Raw genomic sequence first — 26,431 nt, forward strand, 5'->3', positions numbered from 1 at the left:
GCGCGATTTCCAAGCATTGAAAGCGACACGTAAAACATTTTCTGGAATAGCCTTGAGAGCCGAAGTGCATGCTGCTTGGATCTTCTCTGTCGTCTCAAAATTCTTGGCTTTCATCGGCCTTTTCAAACAAATGAAGTTCGGGCGGCCCACATCTGGCTGTAGCGTTGGGATGACGGCCTTGGTTAGGTAGCTGTTCACAAGCGGTGTGAGCCGGGGCGTTGTCGTGGTCCGATTGATCCTTCGTTTGAGTGTCTTGCTTAAACGGCAATTAAACGAATACTTAGTCGACGGGCTGAGTTCAAAACTTTGCGCACACGAGTCACATTGTCGGTGTTTGTCGAAATCGCAGGTCTCCCAGCACAGTCTTCATCAGCGACCTTTTTCCAGCATTCAAAAAAGGTCTAATCCCACCGAAACACACCACTTTTTGCTAAAGCAACATCTGGGTAATTAAACGCCTTTGTCGCAGGTTTGCCGAATTTCACACAGAATTTAATCGCGTACCTCTGCTCTAACGAACGCTGCATTTTCAGCACTCACAGAAACTTGTCCCGCGAAAATGTTCGTCCTGACTCTCCAGGTACTCGGGGGTAACTGACCAGCCACTCGTTCGTCGGTACGCGCACGCTCCGAAGTACAGTCGCGGCGAAAGAAAATCAGTCCTATTACTTTTCGGACAAATCCTGCATAATAAATCATATACATACTAAATTAATGCTTTTAAGCATTCCATTGTGTTATAAAAACACACTAATTTTACAAAAACAACACAAATCCAAGCATTTACTTGCTAAAAATTTCCGTCAATACTCCTTATGCTTAATGAAAAATAAGCAGGACTGTATACAACCAGTAAACAATAGTTAGATATGGAAGCTTAGAAGGGCTAAGTTCGGGTGCAACCGAACATTCTATACTCTTGTAAATTGGATGAATCAAACCCAAGGAAATACTTGAAAATGTAAAACGTCAACCAGAGAATCGGAATCCAAGCAATAATATATAGTTTGTTAGGAAATCGAAAATCATTGCATGAAGTATATGAGAGTTGGGATAGTATCGACTCGATATTATCTGTCTTTCCCATATACTAAAAAACCAACTAATGGAGCAAAGTCTGCCGGATGTTCGGAAATCCTTATAATAGTTATATAAGGGCTAGGACATTTTCTCGCTAAAATGTATCTATTTATATCTATACAGCGTCAGGAGTCATTTCATTGGGGTAACTCGCATATTGGCCGATATATGCGGTACAAAGTCAGCCGGAAGTTCGATTATCTTTATAGTATGAATATATGGGCTAAGGGAAGTATTTTCCCGATTCAACTAATTTTTGACATACAGACAAAAAAGTTGTCAGAGAACGATTATCCCTAATTAACCCTTGCAGCACGCAAGCAGGATTGCTTACAAACTATTAAAACACAAACATGTGCAAGTTAACTTACAGTACTACCATACTTGTATGTATAAAATTAACATACCCCCAAATAGGAAGCGGCAATCAGCCATCACTTATGGCTTTGAACTTCCTAGAATGTAAATTAAGAAGTTTCAGTTTTGTAGCTTGAACAAACTCACTAGATTCATGTCTTTCGTGTTCTTGTTTTTTTTTTAAACGCGAACGTAATGGCGCAAAATATAATTGGCGATCCTGCCAGAAGTAATACAAAATCTCCTGATGGACCAACAAATTAAAAAAAATGAAAACGCAAACAAGTATCGCGAACTAGCGAGAAAAGTAAAACCGATAACTTATTAAGTCAGGAGTAAAAAAACTCCTGATGGACAAAACAAAAATTTAAAATGCAAACAATTGTCGCAAACTCGAAACTCAAAACCTATGATGTCTAAGACTAATACTCATAAACTAAACATTGACATTTAGGATCGCCAATTATATTTTACGCCATCCACGTTCGTGCAAAATATAATTGGCGATCCTGCCAGGAGTAATAAAAAATCTCCTGATGGACCAACAAATTTAAAACAAGTAAGGAAGGGCTAAGATCGAGTGTCACCGAACATTTTATACTCTCGCATGATAAAGTGATAATCGAGATTTCCTTATCCGTCATTTACATATTTTTCAAATACCGTATTTGTGGAAAGTTTTATTCTGCTATCATCATTGGTTCCTAATGTATATATTATACAGAGAAGGCATCAGATGGAATTCAAAATAGCGTTATATTGGAAAAAGGCGTGGTTGTGAACCGATTTCACCCATATTTCGTACATGTCATCAGGGTGTTAGGAAAATATTATATACCGAATTTCATTGAAATCGGTGGAGTAGTTACTGAGATATGGTTTTTGGTCCATAAGTGGGCGACGTCACGCCCATTTTCAATTTTTGAAAAAAGCAGCTTCGTGTTTCTGACGTTTTTTGTTAGTCGGTTAACGCACTTTTAGTGATTTTCAACATAACCTTTGTATGGGAGATGGGCGTGGTTATTATCCGGTTTCTTCCATTTTTGAACTGTATATGGAAATGCCTAGAGGACTCTATAGAGTTTGGTTGACATAGCTATATGAGTTTCCGAGATATGTACAAAAAACTTGAGGGGGCGGGACCACGCCTACTTTTCCAAAAAAACTACTTCCAAATATGCCCCTCCCTAATGCGATCCCTTGTGCTAAATTTCACTTTAATATCTTTATTTGTGGCTTAGTTATGACACTTTATAGGTTTTATTTTTTCGCCATTTTGTGGGCGTGGCAGTGGGTCTATTTTGCCCATCTTCGAACTTAACCTTTTTATGGAGCCAAGAAATACGTGTACCAAGTTTCATCATGATATCTAAATTTTTACTCAAGTTACAGTTTGCACGGACGGACAGACAGACGGACATCCGGATTTCAACTCTACTCGTCCCCCTGATCACTTTGGTATAAATAACCCTATATCTGACTCTTTTAGTTTTAGGACTTGCAAACAACCGTTATGTGAACAAAAGTATGTATAATACTCTCCTTAGCAACTTTGTTGCGAGAGTATAAAAATGAGTAGCAAGTAAAATAAGCAGCAAAGGCAACAACGAAAACAGCAACAGTAGCATCAAAGGCATCAGATTCAACAACAAGTTAGTTGTAAGTAACTCTTATATTTATTACATTACAGTGCACTCGGGAAAACGTCAACAATTTAAAATCGCAGGTGTTGACGCTTACGAATGTAAATTTTATAAATAACCCAAAAAATAAGGTGACATTTGAATTTAAACTGCGCGCGTCGAAGGATTTGGAGAATTATTTTTTTTTTAGGTTGGTAGTACTGTCAGTCACATTTATGTCAAATTTCATGTCAAAATATTCATTAGTGTTTGAGATACGTGTTTTGTCGAAATTTGTTGACCATAAAATTTGTTGAGCAAAGAATTTGCATTAAATTTTGCTAACGGAATCAATTTTCTGCTGCGGATACGTTGAGGATGGTGCAAAACACCTTTGGTGATGAGGCTATGTCTAAAAAAAATTTTTACAAGTGGTATAGTGAGTTCCAAGCCGGCCGTGAACGTGTCGAAGACGAAGAGCGTCCAGGGCGACCATCAAGCTCACCCGACGAAGCTCACGTTCAACAAATCAAAGATTTGGTGTTGAAAAACCGTCGATTAACAATTAGAGACCTTGCTGATGAAGTTGGCATATCGAAAGGCTCAGCCAATACCATTTAGAAGGATGTTTTGGGCCTCAAGCGCGTCAAATCTCGACTGGTACCGAAAAAATTGAAAATTTTGGAGAAAAGGCGTCGCGTTGAAGTGTGTGAAACGATGCTTTCCGACTACCAGGGTGTCATGAAACGCATTATAACTAGCGATGAGACTTGTATCTATGCTTACGCCACCGAAACAACCGATCAATAGAGCGAATATCGTGCCAAAAGAGAGCCGAGACCAAAAAAATCGCGCCAAAGTCGCTCAAAAATCAAGGTCATGTTGACTGTTTTCTTCGATTATCCTGGTGTTGTGCATTATGAATTCCTTCCAACCGGTCAAACAGTCAACAAGGAATATTATTTGAACGTTATGCGTCGTTTGCGTAACGCTATCTGCCTAAAAAGGCCGGAATTGTGGAAAGACAATTCTTGGTTTTTACACCACGATAATGCACCATCCGATACTGCCCTCGTAATTCGTGATCATTTCGCCAAAAACTCAACCCATATCGTTCGGCAACCACCGTATTCAACTGATCTGGCGCCGTGCGACTTCTGGCTGTTCACCAAGCTCAAAAGACCGCTCCGGGGACACCGTTTTTATCCGATAGAGGAGATTCAAGCCGCAGCGAAGACGGAACTGAAGGCCATCCCGGAAAGTGACTACAACTAGTGTTTCGAAGATTGGAAAATCCGTTGGCATAGTGCATTGCATCGGGAGGGGATTACTTTGAAGGGCATGAAATTGATTTGGAAGAATGAATAAAGAATTTTCAAAATAAGTACAATGTCACCTTATTTTTTGCGCACAGTATCTTCTTTTAAAAGCTTTTATTCTTATAGACTAAAAAACCAAACATAAACAAATTCAGAAAGGAAACAAAAAAGGCATTCAACCTAACTAGGAACATAGATGACAACTAGAACCAAAAGAATACATTTTAAATGAGATCATATTTTTAATTGTACATGGATTACTGCTTAAGGTAATAATATTATCTCCGGAAAAATTGTTCAGATCGGATTACTGTAGCATATAGCTTCCATATAAACTGAACACATAGTTACTGAAAGAAATGTACCTGAGAAGGGTATATTAGCTTCGGTGCAGCCGAAGTGAACGTTTTTTCTTGTTTTTATCTTGCTAATTGTTGACTTTCTTACACCATATTGCTTCGCTAAAGCTACCGCATTTGTACCCTTTTCTAATAAGTACAAAATATTTGCCTTTTCTTGCAATTTTAGCACTTTCGGTTGTTTTGAGCTCATTTTGATAATGTGATACTAACGAGAACAAAAAAGCAACTGAACATTAATAAAAAAGATAATATACTATGTGCCGTTGCAACTACTTTTCTACTGTATTTATAAGGTGAATCCCCAATTTCAGAAATGAGTTTATAAAATAAATGTGTGTGTATAAATTTTTGTACTTTAGCTACTACTAAATTAAAAGATCAGAGTTGACGTTTTAGAGCTTAGTGGTTGGGTTGACGCTTTAGAATATGCAAAGTTAAAAAAAACTGTTGACGTTAAGGGATGTTGATGCGGACAAGAACGATAAGGTGATATTCAATTTAGTTTGAAATTTCAAATTTGTAAACGGAATATTAATACATATTCTACTTAATATATATGTACATATTATTCATTTGAGGTCTAGTATACAAAAAACTGAAAACTATATTTGTCATAATATTAACTCAATACTCCTCCAAAAAGTCTGTTATTTTGTTAGGTTTACATTTTCATCTGTCAAAATGAGGTTTCTCGTTGTTGCCAACTACTTTCTTTTGAATTTAGCAGTTGTGAATGAAAAAAGGTATGAAATGACAATGTTTCTAGTTCAATATACAATCTATGAAAGCTTATGACAAGCCAACATAATTATGTTGGCTAAGCTTGTATGTATACAAAATAACCGTGCGATTCTGTACTGGGATACAGTCTCAAGTCTCTAAATTTGAGATTATAAGTTACAGACAATTTTTGAGACTTGAGACGATTTTTCTATTCTGTAAATGACAGTCACAAAATCTATTACATTTCATTATTCAGAGATGTTTTTGCACTTGAATGAAAATAAATATGTCGACAACAAATATTAAATCTTCTACTCGTATAACATAGTGAAAAAACATAATTGTCAATAAAAATAAAAATATATGTTGACTTTGTTTCATAATATTTACGAAATTCATGTAAAATTGTTTTATTTTTAACCTTTTCGTGTTTGAGTTGGTTACAAAATATAAAAAACGACAATCGATTAATATCTATGATGATCTCTATTCAGTATATTCAAAATGGCAGAAAACAGTTCTTTTTAGTTTTGTGACCTGCTAACTATCAGGTCTCAAATTTTAGGTAATATTTTGAGACTAACGCTAGAGACTGCTTAGTGAAAAGTAACTAGTCACAAATTGAGACTTTACCTCAAAATGTCTCAAATAGAGACTAGAGACTGTTTACAGAATCCCGCTATAAGCTAATAACTTAATTTGCAGGTCACGTAAAACACGCCATAATTATGCCACTCCCAAGTGCCCGTATTTCAGAAAAAGGACAAAAAGATAAAGTCTTATATATTAAATGTATATAAATAGAAAAGACAACATGATACATTTTATTAGTATATCAAATATATATAAACAAAATATATTAAATATATATAAAAAACGAAATAAAGATTTTGTAAAGTGGACAACATAATTTTACAATTTTCAAAAATTACGGATAGTAATTTTACTGCTGAAGACATAGCTCGACTGATAGCGAATCAAACGACCAACTAAAGAGCTCAAATAACTCAACTAAACATCCAGAGAAAAAACATAACAACTGCTACGCAGGTGACAGAATACGAAACACAGGCAATTAACGACTCGATTATATGCAATGAAAATTTAAAAAACCTTTGCCGGAATTCTCGGGAAGGTCATACGTCAGTTGAAGTGAAGCTACGAAAAACTTAATAAGTCTTTATGTTGTAAAATTTACTTTTACTGCAGGGAGCCGGAATGGATAACACACTTTGGATAAAGTTCATATGACCGTTCACATCAGTAGTTTATTAAGAACTAACAAAATGGAGTACAAAAATTTTAAACGTAACCGACAAACATTGTTGTTGTAAGGGGAAAACTATGGCCATTCGTGGTTGCCAGATTCTTCAACACTCCTCCTCAACCACTATGATTTTCTTTTCAATATCAAAAATTATTGTTTCATTTCAAGTAATTCAATTAATTTTACATGTTTTGTTTTTTAAAGATTTGTAGTCAAAATATCTGCTGGCATACTACATATATGTACTTAAAAATTTTAAATCAATTACATAATTTTTTACAACTTCTCGTATGTAATGCAATCTTATATCAATATGTTTACTTCGATTGTGGTAAACTGGATTATTCGCTAAATGTTGTGAACTCAAATTATCGCCATACATTGTGAACGCACTCTTGCTATTGTAGCAATCCATTTCATTTAAGAAATTTCTCAAATAAACTGCCTCTTTGGCTGCCGCCGATAACGCCATGTATTCAGCTTCGGTACTGCTTAAAGAAACTGTCTCCTGTTTCTTACTCTCCTAAGAGAATACACAACCTGCCAGAGTGAACGCATAGCCGGTATAGGACCTTCTGTCATCTACGCTGCTGCCCCAATCTGCATCTACGGAGACCTCTGATTGCTTACCCGTCTTTCTGGAATGAAGCTTTAAATTTTTCGTTGCGGAAAGATACCTTAGTACATGTTTTGCCGCAGTCTTATGTTCGATATGAGGATCGCAATTTCTTTATTACATCAGAATGAATTATGTCGGACTAATTCACCGAACTATGCTCACTGTTTTGTGGAAATGGCCTTGAGGTTATGTTTGTTTTAATACACACGTTACAGTTTATGGTTTTTGGTACATTTTTTAAATCTAACCCATTCACAATTTTTTTATTAGATAGTTGTCTTAGGCTTGAAAGTTCAAGTGTCCATAGCGTTTATGCCAAGTCATAAAATTCTCTTCTGCTACACCGAAACAAGATGGCTCACTCTTGCAGTCAAATATATAAAATTATTTCTTTTTGGAGCTTTTAACACAACCTTGGATTTTTGATTTCTTATTATCGCACAGTAACTTTCAAAACATATGTAGATTTACACCATCGGCTATTGCTTTTCCAACCGATATGAAATTCCCCGCCATAGTCGGCACATATAACACATCTTTTAAATATATTTTGCAGTTTGCTTTTATTTCGATTGTTCCTACACCTACCGTGTCTACGTAATTGTCCGATGCCAGCCCACTTTTTAAAAAAAATTTATCGACAGGTGCCCCTGCTACTACGATCCCCTGTGCCAAATTACAGTTTTGTAACTTAATTTAGTACTTAGTTATGACACTTTATATTCAGTTTTCGGTTAACGACGACTTGTGGGCGAGGCAGTGGTCCGATTGCGCCCATCTACGTCCCCATTTTTATACGCTGAACAGGGTATATTAAGTTTGTCACGAAATTTGTAACACCCAGAAGGTAGCGCCGGAGACTCTATAAAGTATATATATAAATGATCAGTATGTTGAGCTGAGTCGATTTAGCCACGTCCGTCTGTCTGTCTGTCGGTCCGTCCGTCTGTTTGTATAAATTATTGCCGGTTAGATTAAAACGGCTAAAAAAAATTATATTTTCGGTCAAAATGACCTTTATTGTCAAATGTTTTTCTTAGACTAATTACAATTTCAATTTTTTCATTATTTATAACTTAAAAATTACTTATGCTAGCACTATTGACTTATTTACTTGTGTCGCGTTATTCCGCGTATTCCGGATGTTGATTTGCAATTGTTGCAATGGTTGCATTATTGTTGGTCAGCATTAGTTCCTGGCTGTAGTTTATACTGCGCGTGCCGGATGTTAATTGGTTAATTGCTTATCCAGCATTATTCTGCTTATGGCAGTTAACTTTAGTGTTGCTAACTTATATATACGAACTAGTCCCCCAGTTTTTAAGATATCGTTTTGAAATTTTGTAAACGTCATTTTCTCTTCAAGGAGCTGCTTATTTATCAGAACTGCCGATATCGGACCACTATAACATATAGCTGCCATACAAACTGAACGATCGGAAACAAGTTCTTGTATGGAAAACTTTCACATTTGACAATGTATCTTCACAAAAGTTGGCACAGTTTATTTTCTAGGGCAACAATGTAATCTCCGAAGAAATTGTTCAGATCGGTTAACTGTAGTATACAAACTGAACGATCGGAAAAAAGTTCTTGTATGAAAACTTTTGCATTTGATAAGATATATACGTATGCACGAAATTTGGTATAGATTATTTTCTAAGGCAGCAATGTAATCTTCGAAGAAATTGTTCAGATCAGTTTACTAAAGCATATAGCTGCCATACAAACTGAACGATCGGAATCAAGGGCTTGTATGGAAAACTTTCGCATTTGACATGTTATCTTCACTAAATTTGATATAGATTACTGCTTAAGGTAATAATATTACTTCCGAAAAAATTGTTTAGATCGGATTACTATAGCATATAGCTTGCATATAAACTGAACACATAGTTACTAAAAGAAATGCAACTGTGAAGGGTATATTAGATTCGGTGCAGCCGAAGTTAACTCTTTTTCTTTTACCAAGAAATCTATATACCATGTTTCATCCAGATATCTCCATATGTACTCAAGTTACAGTTTGCACGGACGGACAGACAAACGGTCAATCGGATTTCAACTTTTCTAGACATCCTGATCACCTTGTATAACCCTTTATCTATTTCGTTTAGTTTTAGGTGATACGTACGTACAACGGTTAGATGAACGAAACTATAATACTCTGTAGTAACTGGTGGCAAGAGTATAAAAATATTAACATCCCACTGCTTTTAGAGGATGTTATCAAAATTATAAATAATACCCATGAAAGCATTAACATGGATTTACCATTCAGAACTGAGTGGAAATAAGAACCGAAGATGAAAAACCTATATGGTGAAAACAATGCCCATATTCAATAATGCCAATAATTTGGCAATCAGGAAATCCAAAGTTTATTGAAAAAAGGAATTACAAGGCATATCAAATGCCGGTATAATTTTCTTGTTTGGGTTGTTCCGAAAAAAGGAGTAAATGACGATACTCCAAAACTAAGAATGGTCATCGACTTTAAAAGATTTAACGAAAAAACAACAAATTAGGAATAAGAGGGTACTACAGGAAATTCATTAAAAACTACGCTACAATTGCTAAACCATTAACTAAACATTTATTAACCTTGATCAGAGAGGAATAGATGCTTGCGAAACTTTAAAGAAAGCATTACAAGAACAAATTGAACTTGTTCAAACAGATTTTGAAAAAAAATTAATTCTAACCTGTGATGCGTCAAATGAAGATGTAGGTGCAGTCTTATTCCAATTACATTCATCTAAAAAAAAAAAATCTTCCGAGCATAATTAGGTAACAATTAAAAAGGAATCATTCGCTTCAGTATGGACATTAAAACCATTTCGACATTATCTTTATGCAGTAAAGGATGTCGCAATGAAAAGATGGAGAGCTTTCATTGAAGAATTTTCACCGGGAGCAACAAATGTAGTTGCTGACGCATTGTCAAGGCAATTTTTAAATAATTAACTCGTTGGCTGCCAATGTATCACCTGTGATCACAACAAAAAACTACCCCCCGGTTCCAGTGTATCACCGGTGATCACAGCAAAAAACTACTCACAGTTGCCAAGCAAAACAAGTAAGGAAGGCCTAAGTTCGGGTGTCCCCGAACATTTTATACTCTCGCATGATAAAGTGATAATCGAGATTTCATTATCCGTCATTTACATATTTTTCAAATACCGTATTTGTGTAAAGTTTTATTCCGCTATCATGATTGGTTCCTAATGTTTATACTCGTATTATACAGAGAAGGCATCAGATGGAATTCAAAATAGCGTTGTATTGAAAGAAAGCGTGGTTGTGAACCGATTTTAACCATATTTTGTACATGTCATCAGGGTGTTAAGAAAATATTATATACCGAATTTCATTGAAATCGGTCTAGTAGTTCCTGAGATATGGTTTTTGGTCCATAAGTGGGCGACGCCACGCCCATTTTCAATTTTTAAAAAAAGCCTGGCTGCAGCTTCTTTCTGCCATTTCTTCCGTAAAATTTTGTGTTTCTGACGTTTTTTGTTAGTCGGTTAACGCACTTTTAGTGATTTTCAACATAACCTTTGTATGGGAGATGGGCGTGGTTATTATCCGATTTCTTCCATTTTTGAACTGTATATGGAAATGCCTAGAGGACTCTATAGAGTTTGGTTGACAGAGCTATATGAGTTTCCGAGATATGTACAAAAAACTTAGTAGGGGGCGGGGCCACGCCCACTTTTCCAAAAAAATTACTTCCAAATATGCCCCTCCCTAATGCGATCCCTTGTGCTAAATTTCACTTTAATATCTTTATTTGTGGCTTAGTTATGACACTTTATAGGTTTTCGGTTTTCGCCATTTTGCGGGCGTGGCAGTGGGCCGATTTTGCCCATCTTCGAACTTAACTTTCTTATGGAGGCAAGAAATCCGTGCACCAAGTTTCATCATGATATCGCAATTTTTACTCAAGTTACAGCTTGCACGGACGGACGGACGGATAGACAGACATCCGGATTTCAACTCTCCTCGTCACCCTGATCACTTTGGTATATATAACCCTATATCTGACTCTTTTAGTTTTAGGACTTACAAACAACCGTTATGTGAACAAAACTATAATACTCTCCTTAGCATTTTTTTTACCATGAATAAAAGTCATGCTTCCGACGCGTTTGAGAATGTTTTTTTGCTGTGATCACCGGTGAACACTTGCTGTTTTTTTAACTGTTATTTATTTTTTGCATTGTGTATCACCGGTGATCATAGTTCATAGCAAACAGTTCAAGTATTCAGTGAGAAAGTGAAGTGAAGTTGTGAAGTTATGAATTCCGAGGAAATACGGGAGGTGTTGGGATCAGCAGAAGATTCCAGTGATAGTGGACAAGATTTTAGTCAAGATGAAGAATCCTACATCCCAGATTCCAGCAGTGATACATCGAGTGATGACAGTTTCCTAGAAGACCAAGATGTGAGTTTTAGTAATATCGTAGATGAACATCAGACGGGAACTACGACAGAATGGGATTCGCCTGCCACCGGAGCGACTTTGAAAAATTTTGAGGGATGCATAAATTTACGCTATGCTTCGCAACATGATGCCGGCTCGCCATTTGAGTATTATAGAAAGTTTTTGACCGATGATATTTTGGATATTATTGTTGAAGAGACAAATAGAAATGCTAATTATCAAATATGTGGGATTAGTACTCGCAGCAGCAGCAGGATGAATAAGTGGAAGGATACGAATCGTAAGGAGATCATGGAGTTTCTTGCCATAGTCATGTATATGGCCTCCTCCTTCAATGGAGGACTATTGGAAAGCAACTACCTTGTTCAAAAATCCATTCGTCCCACACGTTATGGCTCGTAATCGGTTCCAGATCTTGATAAAATGTATTCACTTTGCAGATAACGCTCAGTTGTCTGAAACAGTGTCTAAAACTTTTAAAGTTGACAAACTCTTGCAGGAATCAATTGTAACCTTTAAACGAAATAAACCAGCTGGAAAAAACCTTGTTATTGATGAAAGTATGATACCTTTCCGTGGTCGTTTACGATTTCGGCAATACCTTCCTGACAAAGCACATAAGTATGGCATCAAGGTGTTCAAATTGGCAGATACAAAAGGTTACATATATAATTTGAAACTCTATACTGGAAAATCAGATACAACCACGGGGCTTTCTCTTGCACCGAATATTTGCCTTCAACTGATGGAAGGTGATTTTGGAGAGCACCGTACACTTACGGTCGACAATTATTATACTTCTATGGAATTGGGCAATGCTCTCTTAAATAGAAAAACGCATCTACAGGGAACTCTAAGAAAAAACCGGGGAGGCTTACCTAACTTGCCTAGGTCGCTGAAAAGAGGGGATAATGTTACTTTCGAAAGATCTGGAATCGTAGTCGGGTACTGGAGGGATAAAAGAGAAGCTCGTTTCTTGTCCACTGTAAACAACGGATCACTTGTACCTTCAGGTAAAAAGAATAGACTCGGCCAAGGTGTTTTAAAACCGAATGTAATAATGGAGTACAACAAATGCAAACAAGGTTTGTTGAGAGCTTTAAAAATCTGTTTATTTAAATACGTAAATATTTATTGATTTTTTCCCACTTTAGAGATAGATTTTTCTGATCAAATAGCTAGTTACTTTAGTCCTCTCCGTAAAACTATTCGCTGGTTTTGTAAAGTTGCTTTTGATATTCTTTTAAATACGGCGGTTGTAAATGCATATATTTTGTATAACGAAAGTAATTACAATATGACAATATCTGACTTTCGGCAAAATATAATTCTAAATTTAAGTGGAAGAGATAGCGCTTCAATTTCGCGAACACCTCCTCAAGGCAAGCACATTTTGACGACATCAGTGGAAGTAACAAAGGACGGAAGGCGAAAGAGATATCGCTGCGGAGGCTGCTATTCTGAACTGAAGACTGCAACCTCTTCGTCAGCTGCAAGGAAGAAGGCCAAACTTGTATCCACATACTGCGGACAATGTCCTCGGTCTCCATTCTTATGCCTCAATCATTTTCAGCAAATACATTGAATTTATATAATTTTTTTTTGTTTACAGGAATGAATTGCAGTTTTCTATTTATAATTGAGTATTATTTTTTTAAGTTGTATTTTACTATGAAATTAAATATTTTTGTAGGTATTTTAAAATAATATATAAATCCAAAAATAGTTACTGGAATATTCCTCATACCTGAAGTGCTGTACGCATTAAAAAACATTTTGAAAGAAGCATTTCAAGAATTTCCGAGAATCAAATTTTTATATACCAAATTATTCTCGAAGGATATTAGTAAAAATAAGGTCAAGGAACAATAATTGAACAAACCCATAACAGCGCGCATAGAAATTATAGCGAAAATTTGGAAAAGATAAGGCAACAATATTATTGGCCTTTAATGATAAAGCAATTTAAAGAACATGCGAAAAATTGCAGCATTTGTAACACAAATAATTATGAAAGACACCCAAAACAAATTCCAATAGAGGCAGTACCTATTCCACAAAAAGAGAGAAAAAACTTCATTATCTAATATTATAATGCGAATGTAAGTTTGTTTGTTACGCTTTCACGCAAAAACTACTTAACCGATCATCATGAAACTTTGTACATATACTCCTGAAGGTATTAGAAGTAAAATAGGGTACTTTATATTAAAAAAAAAATTTTAAGAAAGATAAAAAAATTTCAACGCCATCTGGCATTACAGTAATGAAGTTTCAACCATGAATACTGTTATACCGTCCCACTGTATTACCGGCGGTGACGACAATATCTAATTCAATTGAATAAATGTACATAGTTTCAACTGTTTCTAATTTTTATACATATTTTTATTGTTATTTTCTTCTGTCGTTACATGCAGTATAACACTATTCAAATTTTTGAGGTAATCAGTAATTTTTATGGTTAGAAGTCACTATATTATTATAGATCTTACTCGCTGATGTTAATTATTACCCTGCTTTTCTTAGAAAATGCCTCGGAAGCGGAAATCTGGTATATCCAAAATTTCATCGCGGGAGTTAAGGATTGTATTCCTTATAATAGTAACAAACATCAAAACAACCTTTTGTTTCAGTAAACAGAATGCAGAAACAACCTTGAGTTCCAACAATTGAAATGCACTATAACTAAAACAATCAATCCTAAAAACAGGCATGGACAAAGTCTTAGCAGGTGCTAAAAGAGCGTAAGCTATCGTATACGTACACACACCGATTGTCACTAACACGCACAAGCGAAGAGCGTAAAACGAGCACTTACGATGGAACAAAGCGATGTTAAAATCAGTCTGCAATCAGAAGTTGAACTGAGCAGGTTAATGCGCACGAGTTGTATGCCGTATATAAATGACAATCAGACAGAGTGGGAATTTGAATTTTTTGCGAATCTGCGTTTTCTGCTATGGTATACATAAAGAATTCCTATAGAACAAGGCTTTCAGACAAACATTTAGAAGACCTGCTTAGAATAAAGGTAGCAAATTTTGATATAAATTATGACGACCTTCTTAAATTTATTACAGAATGAACTTTTTTTTTGACACTCGGATAATTGTTTGAAATTAACTGACCTCTTGAAATGTGTATTCATAATATTTCATATTATAATACTTTCATTTTCTAATAGCTTTAACTTTATTGAAGTTTCGTTATATATTTAAAATATTCGATGAATTCAAATATAGATTTATATTTTCTTTTCATATACAAATTTAATTTATTTTTAAGTTTTTAAATGAATTAGATTACTAATTTATAATTAACTAATAACTTAAATTTTATTCTTGCTTGAAATGAAAAATAATTATATTTTATATTCAATGGTTTATGCACATATTCTTAAAAATGTGCATATGTATATCCCATACGTATTCGTAGCATTGCGGCTTCGTGCGACATAGACCTGCTCGTTCGACATCTGCAAGCAGACTGATTATTTTTGGTTGCTGGTACGCTTGGTCCCACAGTAAGCGCACTAACACAATCTCATTTTGTGATGCTTGTTTGATTGTGATGGTGCCCATCCCTGCTAAAAACAAGTATCAAAACAACATTGAGTTTGAATACCGCAACAAACTTATCTTAAAACAAAGCAAATGTTTTTAAACAAACAATATATACAAGTATGTAAACAAACCTAAACATATAATACAATCTGGATTTAAACAAACTATCAACTAGTAATAAGTAAACATACTAGTTAGTATAAATAAAGTAAGAACCATGTAATAAGTTAGTCTTAAGAGTATAAATAAAGAGTACACATTTCGGTGCAGCTCAAAATATATTCTTTTTACTCATTTTTACTTCTGGTAAAAATTAACTCGGGCCCGTGCTGCAAAAGTTGCACGAAATCAAGAAACTTCGGCTCACGCAGAGCTGAGCAGACAACAACAAGCAGAGTGACAAAGGGTTTTGAGAGCAGCTGAAACGCCTCTTCAGGCACGAGTTCGTTTAGAAAGACAAGCTGCACTGCAGACAACTAGAAGAGCGATAGAAACACCAGAACAATCGCAGGTGAGAAAAATTCATAATGCAGACATGCAGACCACTCGCCGCCGAAATTTAATGCGTAATGATTGGGCTGTGTTTAATGGTACTGGGTTTCAATATGATATTGCAATAGAATATCATAATCATCCATTGATTGTTATTGGCTAAATGAATAATAAATGTCAGTACTGCGATGCTTTTAAATGGAAATATGAAACTGTTGGAATGTGCTGTTCAGGTGGTAAAGTTTCACTTCCATTACTTGGTGAACCAAAAGAGCCTTTGAAAAATGTATTATTAAATGTTGCAGATGAGTCAAAGCAATTTCTTAGCAAAATAAGAAATTATAACTCTTGCTTTAAAATGACATCCTTTGGAGTTGATAAAGTGATAAAAATGGCCGGGTTTTCACCAACTTTTACTGTACATGGACAGAGAAATCATCAAATTGGATCATTATTTCCAGAAGATGTTGATCAGCATAAACTTCTGAAGGTATACTTTATAGGTGATGAACAAAATGAAGTAAATCGTCGTTGCCAATATATTGAAGGAGTAGAAAGAGAAACGGTATTGAAAATTCAACGAATATTACACAGTCACAATGTCTTGGTAAAAATCTTTAAAAGTGCAATAGACAACTGGCCTTCAGACAACTTCTTCTTCTTCTTAATTGGCGTAGACACCGCTTACGCGATTATAGCCGAGATAACAACAGCGCGCCAGTCGTTTCTCCTTTTCGCTACTTGGCGTCAATTGGATATTCCAAGCGTAGCCAGGTCCTTCTCCACTTGGTCCTTCCAACGGAGTGGAGGTCTTCCTCTTCCTCTGCTTCCCCCGGCGGGTACAGCGTCGAATACTTTCAGAGCTGGAGTGTTTTCGTCCATTCGGACAACATGACCTAGCCAGCGTAGCCGCTGTCTTTTAATTCGAACTACATATGTCAATGTCGTCATATATCTCGTACAGCTCATCGTTCCATCGAATGCGATATTCGCCGTGGCCAATGCGCAAAGGACCATAACTTTCGCAGAACTTTTCTCTCGAAAACTCGCAACGTCGACTCATCAGTTGTTGACATCGTCCAAGTCTCTGCACCATATAGCAGGACGGGAATTATGACCACTTATAGAGTTTGGCTTTTCTTCGTCGAGAGAGGACTTTACTTTTCAATTGCCTACTCAGTCCGAAGTAGCACCTGTTGGCAAGAGCAATCCTGCGTTGGATTTCCAGGCTGACATTGTTGGTGGTGTTAATACTGGTTCCTAAATAGACGAAATTATCTACAACTTCAAAGTTATGACTGTTAACAGTGACGTGAGTGCCAAGTCGCGAGTGCGACGACTGTTTGTTTGATGACAGGAGATATTTCGTCTTGCCCTCGTTCACTGCCAGACCCATTTGTTTTGCTTCCTTGTCTAGTCTGGAGAAAGCAGAACTAACGGCGCGGGTGTTAAGGCCGATGATATCAATATCATCGGCATACGCCAGCAGCTGTACACTCTTATAAAAGATGGTACCTTCTCTACTAAGTTCTGCAGCTCGAACTATTTTCTCCAGAAGAAGGTTGAAAAAGTCACACGATAGGGAATCGCCTTGTCTGAAACCTCGTTTGGTATCGAACGGCTCGGAGAGGTCCTTCCCGATTCTGACGGAGCTCTTCGTGTTGCTCAACGTCAGTTTACACAGCCGTATTAGTTTTGCGGGGATACCAATTTCAGACATTTCGGCATAAAGGCAGCTCCTTTTCGTGCTGTCGAAAGCAGCTTTGAAATCGACGAAGAGGTGGTGTGTGTCGATTCTCCTTTCACTGGTCTTTTCCAAGATTTGGCGAATGGTGAGTATCTGGTCGGTTGTTGATTTTCCAGGTCTAAAGCCACACTGATAAGGTCCAATCAGTTTGTTGACGGTGGGCTTTAATCTTTCACACAATTCGCTCGATAGAACCTTATATGCGATTCAGACAACTACAAAGTAAAAAAATAGCAGTTGCTGTAGCTTCGTCAGGTATTGCGGCTACGCTATTAAACGTCGGTCGTACGGCACATTCCGTTTTAAAATTACCATTGAATTTGGCACAGGAAGGTCGCCCATCTGCAAGTTTAGTAAAAATAGTTCACGAGGTAGGATGCTGCGAGAATGCAAGCTTTTAGTGTGGGATGAAAGTACCATGTCTCACAAAAAGGCTATAGAAGCATTAAACTGGACTCTATATATTACTGTCAAGACAATTTTGTAATTTAGTAGAAAGTGATGTGGATCTCATTGCTAATATTTTTCCGGAATTGCAACAAAATTTGTGTAGTGATCAGTGGTTGTGTGCAAGAGCAATATTAACACCAAGAAATTAAATTGTTAATAGGATCAACACTGACATTTTAATCGAGGTTCAAGGAGAAATGAAGGAATATTTGTCAATGGATACAATTATAGATACGGAACTAAGTACTTCATATCATGTGGAGGTTTTAAATTCACTTGAACTATAGGGTGTACCGTCACATAAACTTCAATTGAAAATAAATATACCAGTAATGCTTATGCGAAATTTTGATGCTCCTCGGCTATGTAATGGAACAAAGCTTCGGATAACAAAATTGTTACAGAACATACTTGGTGCTACTATTTTAACAGGTGTCGGTAAGGGAAATAGTGTTATATTACCTGGAATACCAATTATTCCCACCGACCTTCCATTCTAATTTAAAAGAGTTTAGTTTCCCGTCAAGCTTAGTTTTGCTGTTACTATAAACAAGGCACAAGGACAAACATTACAGGTAGCAGGAGTGCATTTAGAAAACCCATGTTTCTCTTTATGTACCCTGTTCACGTGTATCTAATGCCCAGAATTTACACATATTTTCACCCGACGGGAAAACTTTTAACGTTGTCTACAAAAATATCCTAGATTAATATTTTGTATTTTATTTTTTTCAATTGTTAGAATTCTGAATTATTTATTTTTGTTACGGTGAAATATATTTTAACATTTGTTGTTGCAATTCAATACGCATATTTTAAGGTGTTGAAACTTCATTGTCTGTAGCAATTTTTAAAAATTGTTGATCTCAGCCAAGCAATAAAATATAGTTATCATTTTGACTCATTTCTATTATTATACCATTAACCTTTATCTCTCATACTTATTTAATGGCTCCACTGCGGGCGAAGCCGCGGGTAAAAAGCTAGTATAATAATACAATACACTCAGTAACGTTTAAAAAACTTTTTAATATTTTATGTAATAAAAAAACCCACGTAGGCTTGAAGGTTAAAAAAGGATCAGGAAAAGATGTTACAGTACCATAATAAGAAAAGGGTTACAAAAAGCTGTCATAAAAGAGAGATCATATATGAACAAATCTATGGGGAAAAGTAAAAATGAAATCCTAAATATAAAACAAAAGGTGCGTGGAGTCCCTACGCGCGGAAGAAGTTATACTTCTTAGTGATATTCAGAAATGCATATCATTTTGTATGAAAGAAAACTAGAACATTTGAATTCATTATGCACATTTTATAAAGCAAAGTCTAAATGAAGGAATTTTGACTCGGAAAGTAGTTCCGTCTCTTCGTTGCGGAAGGGAATATGCAGCGTAGCCATCTCTCTTTTGTACTCTTCGAATTGGGTTGTCATATTATAATTTGTATATCTTATATCATGGTGTTTAGTCAATTTCTTGTATTCATTATTGGCGTTGCATTTGTATTGCGCACAAAACTGGGCCAAAGTAAAATGAATTTTCTTTTTATTTTTCTTTGCAGTTTTTCAATAAATTTAAATAAGTTTTTTAATAAATTTAAGTAAATTTACATGTATTTTCATTTATATTTAATAATCAATAATTTTTTTTAAATTATTTGCCCTTGTTGTCCATTTTATTTTCTCATGCATTTCAGTCGATTTTTGTACAGAAATTTTACCGGCGTAGAAGCAAAATGCGAAACAATCATACATATATTATGTCGTTTGCACATTTGTCTGTATGTTTGCGAAAGCAAATGTTCTACAAAAGCATATTTCTATACTTAAACAAAATTATTTGAACCATCGTATATTTCTTACATGCATAACCAAACCATACTTAAGACAACGCCATGAAAGTGTCAATAGTGGTGTTGGTGGTAAGCACATAAAAAGTCACAATGTGAACGCAGGTTCGAATCTCGACGGACTTAGTCTTTGATTTTTGCTTTTTAACATCGTAATACTATACTAATAAATATTTTTCTTACTAATAGAAATTAAATTTATCACAGCAATATACCTAATATATGTACATATAATAATAATAATGATAAATTTAATTTCTCTTAGTACGAAAAATATTTATTAGTATAGTATACGATCTATCTATCCTATCTTGTGTATCTGCACATGCTCATATGAATGTATGTATACGCATGTGCGCGTTCAGAAACTCAAAGAATTCGCATAAAAAAAAGAGAGACGAAGGAAATAAAGTCACAGAAAGTAGAGAATTCGCAAAAATGAAAGAGAAAACGAAAGAAAAATAATGCGCAAGCATACATAAGCGTACTGTACTTATTGACCGCATTATTTTTGCGTAAAACCTTGGAATTCATTCATTAAAATCACCACTCAGAAGTCGTTTTATCCGTTGTAAGCGAACGATTTTCGAAGAAACATCATTTCTAATATGCCACAAGACAAAATTAGAAATGAACTTCTTAAACCTCACGCTGTCAGATAAAACGATATACTTATAAAAAATGTAAATGAAGACTAACTACAGAAATGATCCTGTAAAGTATAGCCTTAATTTTTCAACGGCCAACGCAGATTATTTCAACCAAAATATACGCAAAATAGTTGAGAATTCGCAGAAATGAAAGACAAAGCAGTATAACTTCGATAATGAACAAGCATACAAACATACATACATATGCGCAGCAGCAGCAAGGAAAGAGGTAACAATCGGCGATCCATTGTATATTTCTTTCATGCATAACCAAACCATAATTAGGACAACGCAATACAGGAGTCAATGGTGGTCGAGGTGGTAAGCGCTTCAAAAGTTACGACGAGCACGTAGGTACGTAGGTTCGAATCCCAACAGAATTTATTTTTAGTTGAATATGTCACCAACCAAAAATTGAAACATTGTTCTACAAAAACAACAACAGCATAAGCATGGCAACATTGTGTTGTTGGTAGAAAAGCCGAGCTGTGCCGAAAGAAACGAACAAACGATCGCCGATTGTCACCGCTTCGCTTGCTGCTCGAACATCTTCGCAGACAAGGTTGCGTAGATTCATACTGAGCAAGGTTGCGTAGATTCATATTGAGCAAGGTTGCGCTTGAGCAAGGTTGCATAGATTCATATTGAGCAAGGTTGTGCAACCTGAATCTATCGCAACGTTTTCTGAACTCGTATAAGAAGTATAACTTCAAAAAAAAAAAAATAGTTGCAGCAGACTTAGGAAATAAAGTAAAAATACAAAATAGAAAAAGAATAATACATAAAACTTTAATTTCGTTATCTTAGAGGCACAATGAAGACATTTTTACCGATTTTGTAGATACTTTTATATATCAACAATACTATATCAGACATAATTGACACAACACTATAGAAAATTACATACTTGTAGAGGAAAATGATGCACGTGTTTTTGAAAACTGCCGATGAATATACCATTTAGCAAATTTATCACAAGTTGAAAATGAAAATATAATAGAAAGGTATCAAACCATCGAAGAAATAATATTAATTGACAATTCGAGTATAGACTTTGAAATACAAATACATAATTGAAACATTGTTAAGACAATTAAAAATTGACCATAAAAGAACAAAAAAACCCTTAATGAATTAGGTACGGTATTAAAATGGATTTCAGGGACACGTGACCAATGATTTTATGAAAATTACAAAGTAAATGATTTGATAGAAAATAATAATAAACAAGGCCTCAGGGAAGTATTTGCCCGATTTGACCAGTTTTTGGCATACAGACATACCATTGTAAAATGAGGATTATCCCTGAATTTAAATTATATACCTCACATGCTGACCGATATTTTCAAAATTCAAAAGTCAATTATAGATACTGTTATATAAGATACAATTATAGATACTGGGGTCCACATATTCGATACCTAGCGTCAGGAGACCTCTTTTCAGTTATTAATATTACACAAATAGTTTATTTAATCCTTTAAAGTTTACAGTCAGTTTTACAAAGCTAAGAAAATAAAGAAATAATAAAGTAGATTTCGCTGTTCGTTACGTGTGTATGCAACCGACGCCACTCGACGACTCTCTTCATGTACAGATGCCACCCCTTGGCTATTGCTATTTTGTACACAGGTTGCTAGATTGTTGACAGTCGGCCTTTCCTGACAGGAAATCGACCTCGATTTCGGCGCCATCGTAGTTTTCGGGAACTAGTTCGTCATCTAGTTCGGGACAGTTGTGGCACCACGCTTAAGTTTGCTTGACTCGTAAACTGATGAGAAAGTTCGCAATTTTATTGGCATACCCGGCACGTCTTCTATTAAATACCGATCATTATTCAATACCTTCGCGATACGATAGGGTCCACGATATTTCGGTTCTAATTTTCTCGACTCACCGGTTGTGGAAACTTCGTTTTCTATGACTACTAAATCGTTTTCGTGATATATACGAGGAAGGGAATGCCTTTCATCGAATCGTTTTTCCTTTTTTCTCTTTCGCGCTCGATATTATTGGATGCAAGGGTACGTTTTTCAACTATCGGAATATTATTGGTAGAGTCGTCTACGTCTTCATGTACGGCGGCAACTAACTGATTGTATGCAAGATCGCGTAAACTAAAGTCAAAAATGAGTTCGTTTGGGCTATAACCCGACGTTTTATTTTTCTGCGAGTTAATAGAAAATTGTAAATTTCGTAACATTAAGTCCCATTCTTTTTGATTATCTACAGTCGTCCCCAAATAACTAGGGATTGTTTGATTTGCGCGTTCGACTTGACCGTTCGACCGCGGGGTACGTACAGCCGTTTTAACGTGTTTTATCCCGTTCTCTTCGCAATAGGCCGTAAATGTTTTGGATGTGTAAGCGGTACCACGATCAGAAATTAGTTTAGGCGGTAACCCAAAATAGCTAGTTTTCTCGTTTAAGGTATTTATTACGTGAATCGTTCGCGTGTCGCGCACCGCTTTAACTATAAGATACTTAGAAAATGCATTGGATATAGCCAAAATGTAACAATTTCCTTTCTTACTGCGAATGAATGGACCTAGGTTGTCAACGTGAATTACGCGAAACGGTATCGGTTCTATCGGATCGTAGTGCATTACACCTTCGACTTTACCGGATTGAGCTTTCCGATAGGAACAATCAATGAACGCGGCGATGTAATTTTTTAGGTATTTACGCATTTGGGGAAACCAAAACTTACTACGAATGCGGGTTATAGTCTTCTCTAACGCATGATGACCCATCTTGTCGTGGCATAGTTGAGCAATACGCCATCGTACAGCTTTTGGAACGACGAATTTAAGGCCATCGTCTTCTAGACAATAAAGGCGGTGATTTTGGATTCGAAAATATTTCTTGATTTCTGTTTTTCGATCAGATTTAACATGACCTCGTAGAATGGCGACTACTTCTCCTAACTTCTCGTCTTGAATTTGCATAGTGTAAAGCCAATTGTTCACGTCGGCTTGTATCTCGAGGATAGAACCTACCGGTTCCACGTTTTCAGCGGGCTGGTCAGGTGCTCTACTCATGGCATCTACGTGTGGTAGCCTGCTACCGGAACGATGTATTGCATCAAAGTCGAATTTGGATAATTTCAGCCACCATCGAGCGATTTTTGCTTTAAGCTCTTTGTTATCTCGAACTTTGGCTCCGGCTGCACAATCGGTCACAAGTCGAAATTTCTTACCAAGAAGGTATATGCGGAAACGGTCTAGCACTTCCACAACGGCGAGAGCTTCTAACTAATATGAATGATATCGGCTTTCGGGCTCTGTGCAATGACGGCTGTAGTACATAGTTGGCTGCCACACTTTACCATCATACGACTGCATTAAGACCCCTGCGAGGCCGATACTGCTAGCGTCTGTATGTACCTCATGCTGCGCATTTTGGTCGTAAAGGGCCAACAACGGAGCGGATGTCAAAAGATCGATAACACGTTGAAATGCTTGTTGCTGTGGCTCATTCCAGCGAAATGAGTTGCGTTCGGATTTTCGTAACATTGTTGTTAAAGGTTTAGTGATTAATGAAAATTCAGGGACAAATTTCTTAAAGAATCCCGTGAGTCCTAGGAAACGTCTTAACTCTGTGATATTCGTCGGCGCTGGGAAATTGGAGATGGCTGATAGCTTACGGTTCCTAGGCATTTTACCATTCTCGGTTATCACGTGACCAAGGTATTCGATTTTACTTTCTAAAAATTTGCTTTTGTCGATTCGCAAAGTCAAACCGCTTTCTCTAAGGAGAGGCAAGGACTTTTCAATACGCTGTAAACCTTCTTCAATAATGACTGAACCTTCTTCAATAACCGACTGGGTATAATGACGTCATCTAGATACGCCAAAACCTCACCCGTTTTCATTTTAGCCACCAACGTGTTCATAACAGTTTGAAACACGGCCGGAGCATTGACCAGCCTAAAAGGCATTCGGTTAAACTCGTAGTGCCCTTCATTGGTGACAAATGCCGTGAATTGTTTCGATTTCTCCTCGAGCTCAATTTGTTAGTACTGCATTCTTAAATCTAGCGTTGTAAAATATTTATTACATACCTGCGAGCTGTGCGAAGTGTTCCTCCATAACAGGCATTGGGTATGACATTTTGGTTGTAATTTTATTTAGGCACCTATAGTCTACGCAAAGACGATGCTCACCAATTTGTTTTTCAACCAGGACGATTGGTGACGCGTACGGAGATGCGGATAGTCGTATAATTTCGTTTTCGAGTAATTCTTTGATGATATCGGCGACGATTGGTTTTTTCGGTTACGGCTTCATATTGACGCCGCCCCCGCTCAATTTCTTTGCCCCGTCTGTATGGACATAGCAATCTTTTCTTTTCCTCTTTTTCGAAGTTTTTTCGAAGTTTAATTCGCGCGCAACTAAACTCTAACAAAAAACTTGCGCACGCTCTCTCCTTTTGCGACCGTTCAGCTATACAGACGTGGTAAGTATTTGTCCAATTATATTATATTTAAATACATATGTATATTATATGAAACTTTTGGTTTTTATTTAACTTTTGTGCAATAAATTTGAGCCGACCGTTTCCCCACGGCCAACCACATCAACGGAACGAGCGAGCACCGTGCTCCACCACCCATTATCATTGGTCCTTCGAGCCGGATAACAGGTAACAAGTTGATTTTTATTTAAAGTGAAAGTGCATAATTTGCCCAATTTAGCAACACGCAAGTTACAGCCAAACATATTTTGGATTCGTGCTCTGCAAGCTAAAAGGCAATAGATTGGTTAATTTGTGCATCATTTATGTACAAAACCCATTGCGCTGTGTGAAGTGGACACCAAAACTTATATTTGGCACTCTACCCACAAAATCAACGCACAAGATTGCAGGTAGTATTGTACTTCATTTAAGTACAACGATAAATACACCTGGCAAATTCACTGATTATTTCACTTTGCATCAAACAAAAAAACATAAAAACACACTGTTACCCGAATAAAATTATAAATTTCTTGGACGCACAAACATCGTCTGGAGCGTCAACAATCTCTCTCGGTTTTTTGTTTTTTCTTGTGATTAATTTGAGTCTAGTCGCTCAACTCTGCTTTTCCATATATTGCTCGAATAGCAATAAAGGCAAGCAGCAACAACGCAGCTGCAGTTTCACGAGTGCAAAACAAAAAACACACAAAACTAAAACAAGTGAAGTGAGTGACACTAAAAATTAGAAAAAGTGAAGTGAGCGGAGGCAAGAAAGCCAAATAGCTAAGGCTAAGCAACAAAGGGAGAGCAGCACCGGCAGAGCAGCACAGGCAAAGCAGCACAGGCAAGGACAGAGGAGAGAAACAAGAGCACTAAAATGTGGCAGGAGCGGTGGAATTCCTCAACCAAAGGGCGCTGGACTCATCGACTTATACCGGACATCCACTCGTGGATAGAGAGACGACATGGGGATCTAGATTACCATCTGACCCAAATACTTAGTGGACATGGATGCTTTAGAAGCTACCTTTTCAGATTCCACAATGACATTAGTCCGAACTGTCCGACGTACAGAGTATATAGAAGACTCGGAACATGTACTATTTTATTGCCCTCGATTTTCGAATACAAGGGAAAGCTAAAAACCACACTCGGTGGTAGTTTTACAGTCAATAATTTAACGACACTCATGTGTCAGTCGACTGATAAATGGAAAGCTGTCAGCGAAGCGTCAGCATCCATAATGGCACAATTGAGACTTTTTGAACAAATTAGGCGTCCGTCAGTCCGCACGGTAGATGAGACTTAAATGTCCTGTCCCTCCCACGAAGTAATACTTAATCGGTTGTCCCGTGGGAGAGTCTTGAGTTGGGAGTAGGTTAGGTTTAGCGGATTAAAGTTCCGCACTCCGACTTTCGA

General features: G+C 36.6%; 1 protein-coding gene and 1 pseudogene across 1 annotated transcript in view; one reads left to right on the top strand and one right to left on the bottom strand.

Annotated features, from left to right (window-relative positions):
- LOC120780383 overlaps positions 1–26,431 on the top strand; it is a 374,181-nt gene that overhangs the window by 115,559 nt on the left and 232,191 nt on the right. The gene's annotated exons all lie outside the window — the stretch shown is intronic.
- On the bottom strand, positions 20,453–20,631 carry LOC120780987 (annotated as a pseudogene).

This window comes from Bactrocera tryoni, unplaced genomic scaffold (assembly GCF_016617805.1).
Source record: "Bactrocera tryoni isolate S06 unplaced genomic scaffold, CSIRO_BtryS06_freeze2 scaffold_25, whole genome shotgun sequence".
Taxonomy (NCBI): Eukaryota; Metazoa; Arthropoda; class Insecta; order Diptera; family Tephritidae; genus Bactrocera; species Bactrocera tryoni.